Here is a 19,325-nt window from a genome sequence, read left to right on the forward strand (position 1 = left end):
AGTCAAACCAGGAAAGTATTAGGGCAGCTTGTGGTTTGTTAGAGAAAAATATGGATGATCTAAGCAGCCGTACAGTTGCATTAGAGGTGGACGTTAAGGATCTCAGACAGGAAGTGATGAAGAATTGAAAGGAGCTGGAGGCAGTTAAGATTAAAGAGAGGGAATACGAGGAAAGGGTAACGACTATGCCCATGCACTGCAGGAGCGAAGAAAGCCCCGTTCCTCTGAACCTACCACTCCGTGGCTCACACCATATATAGTAACATGGGCCAACGGACTAGCAAGGGACAGGGGGCGGGAATGAGGGAAAGACAGACAAGGGATCCTAGGTCTTCTTTCCTAGGGGAAGGGTCCTTCTGCCGGGACCACGTTACTCCACGGACTGTATCACAGGGGACTGGCTAAATCACCATCTGCCACACAGAAAAAACAACAGATGTCAGCAGTTTAAATACATCAGTCCTCTTTCTCATCTCATGCACCCACATACCACCCCATAACACTCCTCCTTACCACTAAACACTGTGATAATCGCCGGGTGGAGTACTCCGTCCTGGAGTATATACGATGTCCAACAGGCAGGCAGGGGGCAAGAGGGCAAAATTAGGGGAAGTAAGGGCTAGGCGGCAGGGGGGGGAATCACGCTAAAGGAAACTTGGGACCAATGGGGGTCAAAGGGAAAAGGAGGAAAAAGTCGTAAAAACAACTGAAAAAACCTCCGTTTAGTGGTCCGCTATGAGTCTTCCTGGCGTACCGCCAAAAAGGAGACCAAACCAGGTCAACACGGGGAAATAATCACAGCACAACACAGGCTTCGTTGTGCACTAGCCAGAACCCGGAAACGCCCAAACCGGCACTCCGCCTCCGCACAACGAGATGGATAGAATGCACAAGAGGCGGAAGTGCGGGGCAGCGTCAAAAAGACAAAACAACACCAGGAACCACCGGGTAATCCAGCCGGACCACCGATTCCCGCAAGAAGCGCCGGAGCCCCAGACACTCCTTGATCCCAGCCGGGATAAAATGACTCCAACCACACAGAAGGTAAACACAAACACAAAACGAGACAAAACAAAAGTACACAATATCAAAACCCAGGAGCAAACAAACAATGAAAAGGGATCAAGGGAATTCAAAAAAGAAGGGGGGACAAGGGATATCAAGGAATTATCAAGGGTCAAAAACGAAACGGGAAATATCACGAGCCCGTGATTGCTGCAAAGTTCCCAAGGTACTAATACAGCTCCCAGCAAAAACCAGGAACCACAATTCAAGATAACGAGCACCGGGAACAGGGAAAATCAGCCTTTTAACCCCACCTAGCATCACATGGGCTCTGTGTACATGGCAAGAGAAAGAGGACTACGGGGCAGGATCCTAACAGTACCCCCTCCCAACGATCCTCCCCACAGGGCAGGGTTTAGACGGATGTTGACGATGGAACATACGGACCAGACGAGGGGAGTGCACTCCCCCAGCAGGCTCCCATGTACGGTCCTCAGGGGCATATCCTTTCCAGTCTATCAAATAGAAAAGACGACCCTTACGTCTTTCCGAATCCAGGATAGCCCGGACTTCATACTCCTTCTGTCCATCCACAATTATAGGGGGAGGAGGCGGTAAGACCTGTGAAGATGGTACATAGGGCTTCAATAGGGATGTATGAAATACGGGATGAACCCGATAGTCTCCGGGCAGATCCAATTTCATAGCCACGGGATTTATGATCTGTGTTATCGGGAATGGTCCCGCGTACCTAGGTTGTAATTTACGGGATCCCCCAAGCCTCAAGTTCTTCGTAGCCAACCATACCTGGTCTCCAACTTGATAACCAGGTGCGGGGACACGATGTTTGTCCGCCTGCAACTTCATAGCAGCCTTAGCTGTCAACAACTGCTCCCGGGCGATCTCCCATATCTTGCCCAGACGGTTACACACATCATCTATGGCTGGCACATGTCCCGTGGGTTGAATAGCCACCGCTCTAGGATGATAACCTAAAGAACAGTAGAAGGGTGTCATGCCTAAAGCTGAGTGCTGACTGTTATTATACGCAAACTCGGCGATGGGAAGAGCCATAACCCAATCGCAAGACAGCGATGATGTTAAACACCGAAGATACTGTTCCATAGTCTGATTGGTACGTTCGGTCTGGCCGTCAGATTGTGGATGGTATGCAGATGACAATCTGACGTCCACCCGCAACACTGAACACAATTCCTTCCAAAAATGGGAAACAAACTGAGCCCCCCTGTCCGTCACCACTGCAGAAGGCAACCCATGAATCCGCACTATAGAAGACATGAAAACCAAAGCCATCTCTCTGGCTGTAGGAATCTTCGGAAGAGGGACAAAATGAGCCATCTTGGTAAACAAATCAACCACCACCAGAATAGCAGTGAACCCAGAAACAGAAGGAAGGTCGGTCACAAAATCCATACTAATGGTGTGCCAAGGAGAAGGAGGCACCTCCAAAGGTTGCAACAGACCCGATGGCTTACTATGAGAAGGTTTACTGATGGCGCATACCGGACAGGCCGCAACATACCCCTGAACATCCTTGGCCAAGGAATCCCACCAAAACCATCTTGTACACATCTCCTTTGTCTTAGGGATCCCAGGATGTGCCACCAAAGCAGATGAATGACACCACTCCATGACCTGATCTCTCAATGTAGGGGGTACAAACAACCGATCCTCATAATACATCAATCCATCCTGAACTGTTGCCTGGGGCAAGGACAACCATGGAGTAAGATCCATCTTACGCAGTTGGTTCTTTACCGATGCAGTAAACACCTCCCTTTCCACTGCCCCAACAATTCTGTCTTCAGATATCATAGGCCTACTCTCCTTCCCCTGGCCCTGCTCTTTGGGATCTACATGGATACGGGACAAAGCGTCAGATTTAACTTGCTGTGCTGCTGGTCTGTACGTAATGATAAAATCGAACTCATTAAAAAAGAGAACCCACCGCATTTGGCGTGGCGTCAAAGCTCGCGCAGAGCGGAAAAACTCCAGATTTTTATGGTCCGTATAGATGGTAACTGTGTGTCGTGCTCCCCACAAATAATGTCTCCATTCCTCAAAAGACAACTTAACTGCTAACAGCTCCCTCTCAGCCACGGTATAATTGCGCTCTGCAGGCAGCAAGGTTTTGGAGAAATAAGCAATAGGATGCATATAACCTGTCTCGGCCACTCTCTGGGACAGCACTCCACCAACTGCACACAATGATGCATCCGTCTCCACAAAAAAGGGTAGAGCCGGGTCAGGATGGATTAACACTGGTGCCGATGTAAACGCCCCCAACAACCGTTGAAAAGCCCCCTGCGCCTCTGCAGACCACTCAAAGGACACCCCCTTTCGCAGCAGCTGAGTCAGGGGAGCCACAATGTCCGAGAAATGTGAGATAAAACGCCTATAAAAATTGGCGAATCCCAACAACACCTGTATATGCTTTACGGACGTTGGAACAGGCCAGGTGATGATGGCCTCGATCTTTCTTGGATCCATCCGAACCCCTCCGGCAGACACCACAAACCCTAGGAACTCCACCTGCGTGGTGCCAAACTGGCATTTTTCCAGTTTAGCATAAAGATGGTGCTCCCGCAACTTGCGCAGAACCTGGATCACGTGTTGCTGATGCTCGATCCCTGTCTCAGAAAAGATCAGGATATCATCCAGATACACAATCACGCTCCGATCCAGGAACTCCCGAAGTACCTCATTTATGAAATACTGGAATGCCGCCGGCGCATTGCATAGACCGAACGGCATTACACAGTATTCATAAAGGCCATGCTTTGTCTTAAACGCTGTTTTCCACTCATCCCCAGTTCGCACGCGCACCAGATGATAGGCGCCCCGCAAGTCCAACTTGGTGAACACCTTTGCGCTGCGAAGCTGATCTAGTAACACGGGGATGAGTGGAAGCGGGTATTTGTTCTTGACAGTAGCCTTGTTTAGCGTGCGATAGTCCACACACGCCCGTAAAGTACCTTCCTTCTTCGGAATAAAAAAGATAGACGAAGAAACAGGCGAACACGATGGACGGATAAACCCCAGACGCAACATCTCATCGAGATACACCTTCAGGTGCAACTCCTCCGGCTCAGAGAGAGCATACACCCTACTACAAGGAAGAGGCGCCCCGGGAATAAGATCGATCTTGCAATCAAACGATCTGTGTGGGGGCAAACCCTGCGCTTCTTCTGCGTCGAATACCTCCCTGAACTCCTGATATTGCAAAGGTACTGAGTCCATGTCAGTGGCAGCACAGGACAATGACAACTCCTTTTCACCTGCAACCTTATAGCAGTGCTTTAAACAATACGAGGAATCAAGAGACACTAGCCTTTGTACCCAATCTATCCTGGGATTGTGCTCCTGCAACCATGGCACACCCAAGACCATCCCAAAAGAGGGAGCATCAATAAGGTCAAAACACACCATCTCTGAGTGTCCGTTCTCACACACCAGACATAAAGGCACCGTCCGCTTTGTAATAGAGCCCGATGTCAATTCGGTGCCATCGATCGCCCGCACAGGTTCAGGCTGGTCTTTTACGCAACATGGAACATTCAATTTCTTAGCCAGCGTGATGTCAAGGAAGTTCCCTGTAGCCCCCGAATCTAATAATACCGATACCGGCACTCTACTCTCTCCACACAATACCAGATGAGCATTAATAATGAAGTGCCTAGGGGCCCTGTCTACTGCTCCAAGCACCTCATACTGCCGCTCCTTCCTTTCATGGTACAAACAGGCCACCCTCTTTCCATAAGAGGATCCAGAGGGTTTCACGGGACATTCCCTTGCAAAATGCCCACCCTGGCCACAATACAAACACAGACCCATCTCTCTCCTTCGTTTCTTCTCCTCATCAGACAAAGGCCCCCTTACTCCACCTATCTCCATTGGCTCAGACACTCCCTTTGTCTCTCCAGCTCCCAGGGACTTATTCTCGGGCTTCACAAACCCTCCCCGTGGCGCCTGATAACGACTCTTCTCCCCTCGTCTCTCCGCTAGGCGATGGTTCAACTTGACTACGAGATCGATAAAAGCCGCACAGTCAGTTGGGGGATCTACTACCTGTGAGACTATGTCCTTCAAATCTTCGGACAATCCCTGATAAAATAAAGAAGTCCTCTTATCTTCGGGCCAATGTGTCTCCGACACCAAGCGATTAAAGGTAGAAATGTATGTTAATAAGTCCTGACGTCCTTGCCGCAATTTCAATAATTCTGCGTCACTTGCCTGCATAAAGGCGTGTTTTGCAAACAAGCCACGCATCAGTTCTTTAAATGCAGGATAGTTGGTGAGTACCGGGTCATCCCTATCTACTAGGGGTATAGCCCACTGTGCCGCTGTACCAGCCAAGTATGATATTGTGAACGCCACTTTGGCCGAATCATTGGGAAAAGCAGTTGGTTTGCATATAAAGTGCAGTTGGCATTGATTCATAAATGTGCCAAATCTGGCGCTATCCCCTGCAAACCTCTCAGGTGGTGCCAATGGGACAGGAACAGGAGTGTTAACAGTAACTGCTACCGGTACCCCCCCACTAGCTCCCTGCCCTTGCCCACCAGAATATTGGAAAGTGGCTGGCTGTATCACCTGAGCCTGAGGAGTCCTAAGCTGCACCCTTTCCCTACTAAGCAGTGCCCCAACCTCTTGCTTCATAGCCACATTCTCTTGTCGCAAATCATGGATCTGGCTCTGGAGGGCAGTCAAAGCACCCATGACATCCTGTAAAGTGGGAGTCGTACCGGCCGCAGCCCCCACGTCCTCATCCATCGTCGCTCAGGCAGTGCAATTATTACGTGGGCTCGTTATTCTGTTGGCTCCTGCCCGACTATGCCCATGCACTGCAGGAGCGAAGAAAGCCCCGTTCCTCTGAACCTACCACTCCGTGGCTCACACCATATATAGTAACATGGGCCAACGGACTAGCAAGGGACAGGGGGCGGGAATGAGGGAAAGACAGACAAGGGATCCTAGGTCTTCTTTCCTAGGGGAAGGGTCCTTCTGCCGGGACCACGTTACTCCACGGACTGTATCACAGGGGACTGGCTAAATCACCATCTGCCACACAGAAAAAACAACAGATGTCAGCAGTTTAAATACATCAGTCCTCTTTCTCATCTCATGCACCCACATACCACCCCATAACACTCCTCCTTACCACTAAACACTGTGATAATCGCCGGGTGGAGTACTCCGTCCTGGAGTATATACGATGTCCAACAGGCAGGCAGGGGGCAAGAGGGCAAAATTAGGGGAAGTAAGGGCTAGGCGGCAGGGGGGGGAATCACGCTAAAGGAAACTTGGGACCAATGGGGGTCAAAGGGAAAAGGAGGAAAAAGTCGTAAAAACAACTGAAAAAACCTCCGTTTAGTGGTCCGCTATGAGTCTTCCTGGCGTACCGCCAAAAAGGAGACCAAACCAGGTCAACACGGGGAAATAATCACAGCACAACACAGGCTTCGTTGTGCACTAGCCAGAACCCGGAAACGCCCAAACCGGCACTCCGCCTCCGCACAACGAGATGGATAGAATGCACAAGAGGCGGAAGTGCGGGGCAGCGTCAAAAAGACAAAACAACACCAGGAACCACCGGGTAATCCAGCCGGACCACCGATTCCCGCAAGAAGCGCCGGAGCCCCAGACACTCCTTGATCCCAGCCGGGATAAAATGACTCCAACCACACAGAAGGTAAACACAAACACAAAACGAGACAAAACAAAAGTACACAATATCAAAACCCAGGAGCAAACAAACAATGAAAAGGGATCAAGGGAATTCAAAAAAGAAGGGGGGACAAGGGATATCAAGGAATTATCAAGGGTCAAAAACGAAACGGGAAATATCACGAGCCCGTGATTGCTGCAAAGTTCCCAAGGTACTAATACAGCTCCCAGCAAAAACCAGGAACCACAATTCAAGATAACGAGCACCGGGAACAGGGAAAATCAGCCTTTTAACCCCACCTAGCATCACATGGGCTCTGTGTACATGGCAAGAGAAAGAGGACTACGGGGCAGGATCCTAACAGAAAGGTTGGAAAACATGCAGAAAAGGAATAACTTGAAAATCTTGAAACTTCCGGAGGGCAAAGAAGGAACAGATATAAAGACCTATGTAGTGTATTTATTAAAGAGCGAGCTACAGTTGGAGGAGACAGAGGAGGAGATATCCAGGGATATTCAGAGAGTGCATCGTGATCCCTTCAGGCTGAACCCGAATCGAGCTAAACCTAGGAGAATTTGGATTAAATTTATGTCATACACTTTAAAATAAAAGATCCTGGCTAGTGCCCTTAAGAAAAAAACAATTGAAGTAGATGGTGTAAAGGTGAAGGTTAGGTCTGATCTATCGCTTGTAACTGCTAACAGACAATGGGAGCTTGGCAAAAGGATTGAGCTGTTGAGGAAGTTGAGGCTTCGGTCCAATTGAAGTTTCCGGCGATGTTAAAAGTTATGTGGAATAATAAAATGCACTCTTTTCGCTTCATTGAGGAGGTCGATAATTTTTTGGAAGTGTCAATGAATTTGCTCCTATATTTTGGTTTCTGAATCCATACGTGTACATTAGTTATTTGTTTAAGTTGTAAGGTTTTCTAACAATTCCGCACGTCTAGAAGCACCCATAGGGAATAATAGCCATGGGTAATTTGGATGGGTTTTTCAGGGAGGAGGGGTGGAGTCTAGGTTGCCTTTGGGGCGGGGGTGGGGAGTGGGACAGGGAAAGGAAAATATCAAAAATTCCTCAGGAGTTTTTTTGCTTTCAGTGGAAGGATGGGTGTGGAAAAGTCGATTTTTATGTCTGGGATGAGAGGAGGTAGTTCTCGAGCGTTGAGAATTCTATCTTGGAATGTAAATGGAATGCGTGTGAAAAGAAGAAGGGATCTGATTTTGAACTATCTGAAGGACTCTAAGGCCCAGATAATAATTCTACAAGAGACTCATTTAACAGGGGAGGAGAGTAAGAAGCTGTTTTTGGCTCAGAGGTGGTTGCTCATGCCATTTATGCGCCCCAGACAGCTGTGACGAAAGGGGTCGCAGTTTTAATTAAGCATGGTCTAAATACCTTGGTCGAAGGAAAAGCGGCCAGTGTAGGAGGTAGGTGGCTGATTCTTAAGTTAAAGGTATGTGGGCAGGTTCTTATTCTGGTGGGTTACTATGGTCCGAATCAGGATGATATAGAACCTTTAGATGATGTGGCTAGGGAATTACTGAATTTTCCGGGACAGATCACCATGGCGGGTGATGTTAATACAGTATTGGATCATAGATTAAATCATTCTGAAGGGAGTAGAGCCGTGGTGTACCCTAAAATGTCTAATAGGGTTAGGTTATTGATTTCCCAGTTTGGTCTATGCGACATCTGTAGACATAGGTTTAGACAGAAGCTAGGATTTACTTTCCATAATAAAAATATAACCACAAATCCCGAATTGACTACTTTCGGCTTGATAGGGGGTTGGTGGATTCTGTAGTTCAGGTGGGCCATGTTGGAGCTCACTCAACTATAATACTCCACTTGACAATAGGGGAAGGCACTTCGGGTTCAGTCTGGAGATTAGACCACACAGTACTCTCTGATTGTGATGCTGTGGAGGTTCCTGAAGGAGGAGACTAAGTTATTTTTTTAAAGAATCAGGGATCAGCCAGGATAGAGATTGTTTGGGACGCTTATAAAGTGTTTCTACAGCGGAGATTGGGAGCTTTGGTGGCAAAAAAGGAGACTCCACTATGGAAGGATTACAGCCCTTGAGAGCTGCCCTCAGATTGTTGCCCATGCTATTTACTGAGGAACTTTGTTAGCACATGGGTGTTTTTTTAAAGTTGTCTATGAATTCTTGGTGAAGTATGATTAATGTAATGTATTGTAGTATATTTTACGTAGGTTTATGGGTTATGATAAGATTATTCTATTTATTATTTTATCATAGCACTGTTCTATCTGTTTTTATGTGTACCTAAGGTATGAAAATAAATACGTTTTGACTGTAATATGCTATGTAGAATCACAATTTGAAAAGAACCGGGAAAAAGGCATTATGGGATGAAACTCTAACACACTTGAAAAGCACTAGTGCGTGGAGCTCATTAACAGAGCCCACCACCTAGACTCTGCGCTTTTCCCCTTGAATAGCAAGACATTTTGGAGCCAGACAAGGCCCTGATTTTTATTCCCAAAACAGAACTTTGGACTGTACCATTTCCCGCTGACAGGCAATATTTCTCTCCATGTGTTCCCATACCTGGGGTGTCACGCAGTTTGGTGCTTACTTTCCCTCCTTGTTAAAGAACAGTAGATGTTTCAGCACCCAGGCTAATGTGCTGCATAGCTAAATACATATAAGGTCCCAAAGGCGAGACCGATTGCATTGGGAATGCTTGTAAGTGAAATGGGGCCACAATCTTTACATTGAGTCTAACTAGACAGAGATTTGTCCCTATCCAAATACTTATTAAAGTGCGAAAGATTGAACTCCCAAATTCTCCGACAAGCAATATGTTTTTAAAATTAAAAGCAAATTGACAATGAAGAACGTGTATGAGTAAGCTCCAAGGTTTTTAATTTTCAGACCCTTAAAAGAGAGACACGTTAATTTTAGGGGGGAACCTTGCCTGTTGCATCTCATGAGCTAATGCCTTGATTTTTCAAAATTCAGGCAAAGCAATAATCTAAAATCTGATCACCTTCCACAGGTTCTCCTGTCCTCCTTTATGCCCATGTGTAATGAGAAAGTTGGAAGAAAGACATTCCTACAACACAATATTAAGTTAAATAGAAATTAATTTGGTCTACCCTTACAATGCTCCCAACTAGGGATAGTGTTCGAGGCCGGACTGGGGAACCAAAAACAGCCCTGGAATAAATGCATCCATGTTCCCTTTGTCTCTTCATGTTGTCTCCCTCTTTCCAAATATTCTTCCTCTCTCATTTTTCTCTTGCTCTTTGACCACTTTTCTCTCTACATCCAACTCCCTGCCCTCTCTTTAGCTCTCTCTCTCTTGAAGCATCCCTGTGCCTGCTGCAATTATCTAGGGGTAAATGACAAAGGCACCAGGAGGTGCCTTGGGCTTTAAAAAGCGGACTCCAAGGGCTCCAGTCCACCAGGAAAAATACCTGGTGGAATAAAAGGTCTGTCTGGACCTTGCAGTGTGAAATGAGGTCAGACTTTTAATAAACCCACATTTCTAGAATGATTTTCACAACCTGAAGGCTCTAACTCAGTGGAGTTGGGTTTTGACCCACAAATGATCCAATTCCAAATTATCAGGATATTTATTTATTTATTTATTAATTTTTGAATTTGTATGGGGCGACAGCTACCCAAAAAGGTTTCCCGGTGCCAGGACAGGGATTGAGAGCAGGAAAGCAAGAATGGAAAGAAAATTACTGATTGAATAACCAGGTCTTCAGGGAACTGCGGAAATTGAAGTAGTTAGGTTCTTTGCGGATGGCAGGAGGGAGAGCATTACAGAGAGTAGGACCAAGATAGGAAAAAGAGCGGCCGCCCATCCTAGCAAGTTTAAATCTGGACACCACAAAATTATCCAGGGAAGCTGAACGTAGATGGCGAGTAGGAACATATATGCAGGCCAAAGAGAGCAGATATTGAGTAGCTAAATCCCATTTGATCTTAAACATATAACTCAGGGCTTTAAATTTTATGATTTTCCACCCTGAGCCAATGTAGGTCATGAAGATAGCCAGAGATGGGTGTGATTAGGGCATGGATCACAGTTTTCTGGGTGGTCTTAGGTAACATCCAAAGGATTTTCCTAAGCCATTTTAGGATGGTGAAGCAGGTGGCTGTGGCCCAGACTGCTTAATGGTGCATGGATGAAGAATCATCAATATAAACGCCCAGATTACAGACGTGACTCGAAGACTGCAGGAGAGTTCCCATCTCAGCAGGCCAATGCAGTTGGCCCCATAGGTCTTTCTCCTTGCCAAGAACCAAAACCTCGTTTTTTTCACTGTTCAGTTTCAAAAGGTTCTGGTTCATCCATGTAGTAATATGCCTAAGGCCTGATTGGAGACAGGATGTAGAACCAGAATCAGAACGAGATAGTGAAAAGATGATCTGAGAATCATCAGCATAGGTAAAAAGAGTCAGGCCAACCTCTTCAGCAATGTTCGCCATGTTATTAAAAAGTAAGGGACTCAGTATCGAGCCCTGAGGTACGCCAAAGGGAGATAGATAGATGTTAGACCGATCTGTAGGGGAAAAGATCTGAAAAGTACGATCATCCAGGAAAGAAGCAATGCAGTCCAGAGCAGAACCACAAATGCCGGTGGACCTCAGCATGTTAACAAGTATGGGATGGGAGATAGTGTCAAACGCTGTACTAAGATTTAATAAAACAAGCGCAACAGTTTCCCCATTATCCAAGAGGTGACGGAGCCTCTCTGTGACCCCAAACAAAGTGGTTTCAGTTGAAAATCCTGCTCTGAACCCAGATTGAGAGGGGTGAAGGATTGTGTTGGTCTCGATAAACTGGACAAATGAAAGTGAATGTGCCTTTAAAGGATTTTAGAGAAAATCGGTAGAAGAGAATCAGACGATAGTTGGTAAGAATAGCAGGATCAGCAGTTAGTTTTTTAAGAAGAGGAGTCACCATGGCATGTTTCCACAGTGGAGGAACCTTGGACTCTGTTAGGGAAGAATTTAATGTATCCAAGATGACCTTCATGTGACAACAATTGAGTTGCTTAAGAATAGAAGCTGGTAATTGGTTATTAGGAGAGCTGGGCTTGACTTTATCCAGAATAAGAGTGAGAGAGTGCAAGTTAAGAGGGGGCCAACAATCCAGACGAGGGGAAGTAGTGCAGCACTCCAAAGCTGAGTGTGACCTATTAGCAGTCGAGTTAGACAAAAGTAGTGTGAGATTAGCAGCTGTCAAACTAGATTGTAAAGACATGGATAGAGGAGAATGAGCAATTTCCAAATTAATCTTCTCAATTTTTTGAGTGAAGAATTTGGCCAGATCTTCACATTGTTGTTTGTTTAAAGGTGTTAGAGTGGCAGTAGTTTACGATCCGCCTAATTTTTTTACCAACCCAAAAAGAGTTTTTGGGCAGCTTTATCAGTATTAGTTTTAGAAACAATGCTGGCCCTGGTCGTCTTACAGAGATTATGATATGTTTTTAACGCTTTTTTATAGGCATCTTTAAGATCAGACGCATAATCCTTGCGCCATTTTCGTTCTAATACTTTACATTTAGATTTTTCTGTCTTTAAAGAGTCATCAAACCAAGGGGCAGGAGGGCGATGATGTAAAAGCTTTTTCTTGGTCAAAGGAAGACATGAATCTAAGGCATTGGAAAGCCAGGTATTGACATTCTCTGAGAATGCAACAACCTGCGAGTCAGAAGTAGGTACTTCTTGAACTTGAATGAATGAATGACTACGCACTTATATAGCGCATGGCTACCCGGAGGCATCCCAGCGCATTGGACAACCAAGTTATTTCTCAAAGGCTCAAGGAAACAGAAAGGTCTTTAAAAGTTTCCTGAACCTCAGGTGGTTAACTTCAAGTCGAATGATGCCGGGAAGCTGGTTCCAAAAATTCGCAGCCTGTATGCAAAACGTCTGCCTCCCATACGGGTCCTTTTGACCCTAGGGACCTTCAATCATTTCTTATTGCTGGACCTTAGGGTCCGCGAGGTCTGATGGAGTTGGAACATGGGTTGGATCAGGGGAGGTCCGGAGTCTATCATCGCCTTATGAACGATAGTCATGGCCTTGAACCATATCCTTTGTTGCACCGGCAACCAATGCAGTTGGCGTAATGCTGGCTTAGCCGAGCTCCTCCGTGGGGTATCCAACAGCAGACGAGCCACACAATTCTGGACTGTCTGCAAGATTTTATTTGTTCACTAAGGGGCACCGAAATAGACAGCATTTGCGTAATCCAACCGAGATAGGATCAGGGCCTGAACCAGAAGACGCCTGGCATCAAACGGGAGGAGCTTGAGAATCTTCCTTATTAGTCTTATTAAGGCGTAACAGGTGGCTGCCACCTTCCGGGATTTAACCAGGAAACTAAGAGTTGGATCAAGCCAGACACCCAAGCTCTAATGTGTTTCTTGGGGGGAGGGGGCTGGCCAAGGCAACTAGGCCACCAAGCATCAAACACAGTTGGTGCGTTGTGCCCCAACATCATGACCTCGGTTTTAGTGCCATTGAGTTTCAGGAAGGACTCGTCCATCCAATCGAGTACTTCCCTTAGGCATACAGAGAGATTGTTGCTAGCGGAGCCCTGCCCAGAGAATGACATTACTAACTGGGTGTCATCGGCATAAGTGACAAGTTGCACCCCCAGGGAAAAACCACCTCAGCCAATGGCCTCATGTAGATGTTAAAAATGGTGGGACTGAGGGACGATCCCTGGGGGACGCCACACTGCAAGGGCATCTGTAATGGCAGAGTTTTTGGCTTTATTTAGCAGTGATATAGACCTTAATCTTGCTCACATCTAGTATAGGTATTCTTAGCCTGTGTTGGCCTTTTTAAGCCCTTTTTTCCAGACCTAGAAGAGGATAGCTGCTTAATATGATAATAGATCCTTTATTCTTGACTTTAACCTGTCTATTGCCTATTGGCTTTGACATATTAGACACATTGGTATGGTTTATGTAGGTATTCTGACAGAGCTAAGGGGCATTTCATCCCTTTCAGGCCTACAGGCCTAGAGCTAGAGGGACTCCATCTTGATGAAGCTGAGAGGCTTTTCAGGGTAAAGGCAAAGTTTATAGTTATAACTGTTGTTCGCCCTAAGCGGACCGGAGAGAACCGGCCAGAGCTGAATCTAATCAGGAATTGTTCCCGGGCTCAGGTCTCTATACGAAACAAGCAGACTGGTCACTGTGGGAGCGTCTAGCGCAAGGAGCCTGGTGCATGGGATTGGTGGGAGGAAGCTGCTGGCTGGAACTTTCCATGAGGAAACAGCATTCTATATCAGTGAAGTGCAGAGGCGGAGCCAGTGAGTCGAGTAGAGTGAGAGTCGAGTGGAGGTGGTGAAGCCAGTCAGTCATGTTAAGGTGGAGGAGTGGAAAGCAGTGGAGTGGAGTTGGCAGAGAGAGAGAGGGTTCAAGCTGGAGAGAGCTGAGTTGAATAGTGAGCTGGAACTGAAGGAAGCAGTCAGAAGCAGTTACTTATCAGGAGGAGGTGTGAATAGCTGGAGTCTGAAGTAATGCCTTTTAGAAGAGACGGAGGAGAGATCGTGGACTAACCTATGGGAGCAGATGGAGTTAATTGGACATTGGTGCAGAGACAGAGTGAATAAGCTAGTGGAATGAACGGTGATCAGAGCGGCAGGAACCATTAGATTGAAGCTGGAAGGTGGAGACAGTTCGTGGGGGAGAGGAGTCCAGTGCAAAGTGATCAGCGCAGAGGTGTACCCAAGAGTGCAGGAGAGAGAGAGAGTCTGAGATGAGCCAAGGCACAGACGAGAGAGGAACCCAGATGACAGCTAGAACAAGACTACACACTAATCAGGTGAATTCTAACCATAACCTTGCCCTTATTCCCTAAGCTATTGTATGTTTAAATCTTTTCTCTTTCAGCGGAGTGTTCCTGTTATGTTTAATCTTTTCTCTTTCAGCGGTGTGTTCTACCTATAGTCTTTGTCAGTTACAGATCTGTGTAAATGTTAATATTGTAGTAGAATAAAACCCCAATTTGTAGTAAATTAAAGCGCCTCATACTTTTGTTCAATCTAGGTAAATAAATCTCCTAGGTGTTTACTAGGTACATGAATGGATGAATAATCCCAATCAGGTAAGTGGTGATCACATAAATAGGGAGTGAGTGGACCTATGATGCCAAGAATAAGAGGCACATTATATTAATTGGCTAACTCCTAATATTGTAGTAGCAGACCCTTAGTGAAGAGACTTCCCAATATATATATATATATATATATATGTGTTCATAGGAATGTGGTCGTCGTTGATATGCGGCGTTAGTGAGAACACTGGGTAGGAGACCAGTGTGTATACCCACAAGATTGTGGCTTGAATAAGTGAGAGCGTCAGGTGGGAGACTGGCGTGTAGGTTTGCCGGATTGCGAACCGTTTGGAAATAAGGGAGAGCACTGGGGCTGCAGACCCACGTGTGTAGACGCACCGGATTGTGTGTCATATCTGCCCTAGGGTAGACCGGTCTGGGTCTGAGTGGCCGCGAGACCAACTGATGTGAATATAAGTGTGGTGTAGGGTATGGATATCCCTAGTAATCAGTGAGTATTCTTAGTATCCCTATAGAGTTAGTGGTGTTTTTAATAATATGAGCTTGTATATTGCGAGTTCCCCATCCTCAGGTAGGTACCCAGGTGCCTGGATAGTTGGTCCTGAGGAGGGATGTGATTACGTTCTGGCTGGGTTGGAGGGGCCCCTAGGGGCTGATCCCACCTAATCAGAAAATCCAGCCATAACAGCATCTGAGTGGAAACTGCCTCTTCCTCAAAAACAGTAAAAGTTCTGTCAGTGAGGAAGGAATGAAGCCATTTAAGTGCCACACCGCATACCCCTACGTCACTCAGCCTTTGAATCATGATGGCATGATTCACAGTGTCGAAGGCTGCGCTGAGGTCTAATAAAACAATGTCTGCGCAGCTTCCGGAGTCCACGATTTTTCTGGCTTCTTCAACCACTGCAATAAGGGCGGTCTCTGTGCCCTGTTTGCGCCTGAAGCCCGTCTGGGTGGGATGTAAGGAATTATTGTTTTCAAGGAAAGTGGAAAGTAAAGCGTTCACATGCTTCTCAGCCGCCAGCTTACTAATGCTTGGCAGTAAGGAAATGGGGCGATAGTTTGCCCAGTCCTCCGGGTCCAGACTAGGTTTTTTCAACAGAGCCTTCACTCTGGCCTGCTTCCAAGAAGTTGGAACGAGACCTGATGCCATAGAGGAATTAGTTACCTCCTGGATGACTGGTGCCACCGTCTCTGAAACCCTCTTTAGTATGGTAGGAGGGGCAGCATCGGCGGGGGACCCAGATTTAAGGTTTCCCAGCAGTAGCTGCACCGTTGAGCAGTCAAGTGGATTAAACTCCTCAAGCCTGGTCATGCCAGGAGGGGGAGGGCGGAGTGGCTCTGGAGTAGCCTGCTGAAATACGGAGTAAATGTTAGCCACTTTAGTAGCAAAGAAGTTTGCTAATTCATCACAACGTATTGCGCGTGCTGGGTCACTGAGGGGGCAAGGGGGAGTGACTAGTGATTTAAAAAGTTTAAAAAATTTCCGCGGGGAGTTGGAGGCTGAAGCTATCTTTCCTTGGTAGTAGCTAGACTGGGTTGATTTTATTTTGTTTCTATAGGTCCGCAAAGCGGATCTGTAATTCTCTTTACTGATCTCTGAATAATCTTTCCTCCATTTTCTCTCATGCTGTTTACAGTTTAGTTTGACAGATTTTAGTTCAGAGGTATACCAGGCTTTTTTATTAATGCCACTCTGGTGGCAAATTCCGTTTTTGGCAAGGTAGCATCAAGTGAGGACTCCAGCCAGTTATTAAAAAGGGAATTCGCCGCTAGTGGGTCGGCGCTGCCGGCTGGCACAGTCTTCTTCAGAATCAAGGTCCATTCCTCTACAGACAATTTGGACCAAATACGGCATGATTTTTGGGTTATATTAGCCGGGGATATCTGCTCATGGGGCAACGAGGAAAAAGACAAGAGCGAGTGATCAGACCAGGGGACCATCAGGGATTCATCAAAACTAAGATTATCCAGATTTGTAAAACAGTGATCAAGCGTATGTCCCGCTCTATGCGTAGGGCCTTTAACTATTTGTCTTAAGTGGAGCACATCTAAACTTGCCCTGAGATTCTGACAGGCAGTAGTATCAGGAGCATCTAAGTGAATATTAAAGTCCCCCAAGATGGAGAAATTGGGAGAAAGACTTGAGTGATTTATTACAGTGTTAGGGAGTTTGTTGCAAAATTGCGTGTGTGCCCCTGGCGGACGATAAAGGAATATCCCGGAGAAGGTGCAAGTCACCGAAAATGAAATCGAAAGAACATACTCTCTGAATCTGGAATAAGGCTTGTCGAACTCCTACAGCCATAGCAGCTGTATAATATAGTAGCGATGCCCCCCCCCGCCCGTCAGCCCGATCTTGTCTAAGTATGGCATAGTTCAAGGGCAAGGCCCGGACAATATCAGGATCTGAGCAAGAGTTAGTCCATGATTCGGTTACGAAGAGCACATCAAGGTCTCTCTCTTCCAGTAACATGGCAATCTCAGTTGCATGTCTCGGGAGGGACCGACAGTTAAGCAATGCCAGAGAAAAGGGTTTAATTTTAAAAGCTGCTTGAGCCATAGGGTCTTCAAGGGTGAATTTAAACTTGCAACAGGGGCAAGAGCTCTGAGACATTTTTCCAGCCAACATGTATGGGCATCTCGTTCCTTCCCTCTCTCTAAGTACAAGGAGTTGCTCCCTGCTGTAGCTAAACCCGGCCTCACTTCGGGCAGTATGTGCAGGCGGACTGGCCCCTGGGCCCGACCTGGCCCAGACGGGCCCAGACGGGCTTTCTTTAGGTGCTCCTTTGGCGCAGTGGAGGCGCGTTCGCTGAACGCGTCCGCTGCGCGGAGGCATAGCCGTCTGTTTATATACTGGCGCAGACCGCAGAGCGCCTCAATGCCTAGACTGCTGGCCTGGGTTACCTCCCCAAGATGGCCACGCTACTTTCCACTCCGCCTCCGAGTTCGAGGAATACTCTGCGCCTGCTCGGCTGTGTCAAGGTGAGTGCAGCAGTGATTTTAAAAAAGGCAAAGTGCCAAACTAACAATTATTAAAGTATTAAAAGAAGTGCAGAGTAGTACAGGAATGGTTACACACAATGCGCGCAGCGCAACTCCCGGCTTCCGCCTCAGGAGAAACAAACTTAGATGATTGTTAAGGATATTAGCATCAACTTTGTTCCAATCACATTTCAGAGACATCAGGGAAGGGTGTGGGTACACCAGTGCAGGTGGGAGAGGAATTGTAAACTTTAGTAAAAAAAAGCGAACCAGCAAATAGGTATTGCTGGAGCACAATAGATATCGGTGAAAGTGGAAAAGATGGGATCCAGAAGGTGTCCTGCTTTATGTGTAGGACCAGAATTGCAGAGAATAATATTCATAGCAGCAAGGTCAGGGATGAAGTTACTACACGTAGAGCTAGACAAATCATCTAAATGTAAATGTAGGTCCCCGAGTATTGAAAAGTTTTTTGTGCTCATCATTAATGGGGATAAGAAACCTGGTAGAGAAGTGGCCCATGAGGAAGGAGGGCCGGGCGGGCGATAAATGAATAGGCCAGAAAAAGTAAATTTGGGATTAAGTACAATTTTAAACAAGAAAGCTTCACAATTAGGGATATCTATGCAGAATCAATTGTACATGCATACATCTAATCTAAGTAGGAATAAATTACATAGTCAATGGCAATCCTGAAAAATCTAACTAATCCATCCCTAAATGATTAACATTGGTACCTTAGTTTTAGACTTCTTTCAGTAGTTTTGGAATACTTTTAAGAAAACTTATGGTTCCTTAAGGATTTTTGGAAACCCACATTTTTTTTTTTGCTGTTTTGTAATTTGAACTTAGGTAGAAAACACAGCACTGTACCACAGTCCAATCAAGTATCGGAAGTTATCTACTGACCACAAAAAAAGCAATATCAAACAATAAAAAGTTTTTTATAAGAGTGTCCATGTATTTACCAGCTGCACATTTCATTAAGACTGCATACATCACAGTGAAACAACTGTGTGGCTTCAAGAGGGAACTTCAATTTCCTTCCCCCAATTAATGAATTATCTTAAATGTCATCATTAAGCAAGAACGCAATTATCAAAAACAAATTCTTTTGCCTCAGTCTTATAACTCATTTATCTAGACGAAGAAAAATGTAAATCGTATTTAAGCGCAGACAACTGTCTTGAAAACAAACAACCCCTGATTACCAAAGCAAACAAGTCCATAAGTGATCGAAAAAGTCATGGACTTTGCACAAAATGTGTATATTGAAAATACTCCCCGCGTTGTGAATGATCAACTTGTAAGAAATAGCTCAATAACTGAGAATACGCAAATGCAGTATGTTCTAACAGCGTACAATAAATACTTATAAATGCTTTAGCTACTTAACCTCCCCAGAGTTTGATCATGAAACATTCAAAAGTAATACATGCATTTATCAGAGGTTGTGGGAAAGACATAACTAGCCTCATTTTGAGTCCAGCCAGTGCTTAATTTGTGAAAGAACGAGTGCCTGAAACTCTGCTCAAATTCCTGCAGTTGGTGCAATTATCATCACCG

Source organism: Lissotriton vulgaris, chromosome 1_1 (assembly GCF_964263255.1).
Source record: "Lissotriton vulgaris chromosome 1_1, aLisVul1.2, whole genome shotgun sequence".
NCBI lineage: Eukaryota > Metazoa > Chordata > Amphibia > Caudata > Salamandridae > Lissotriton > Lissotriton vulgaris.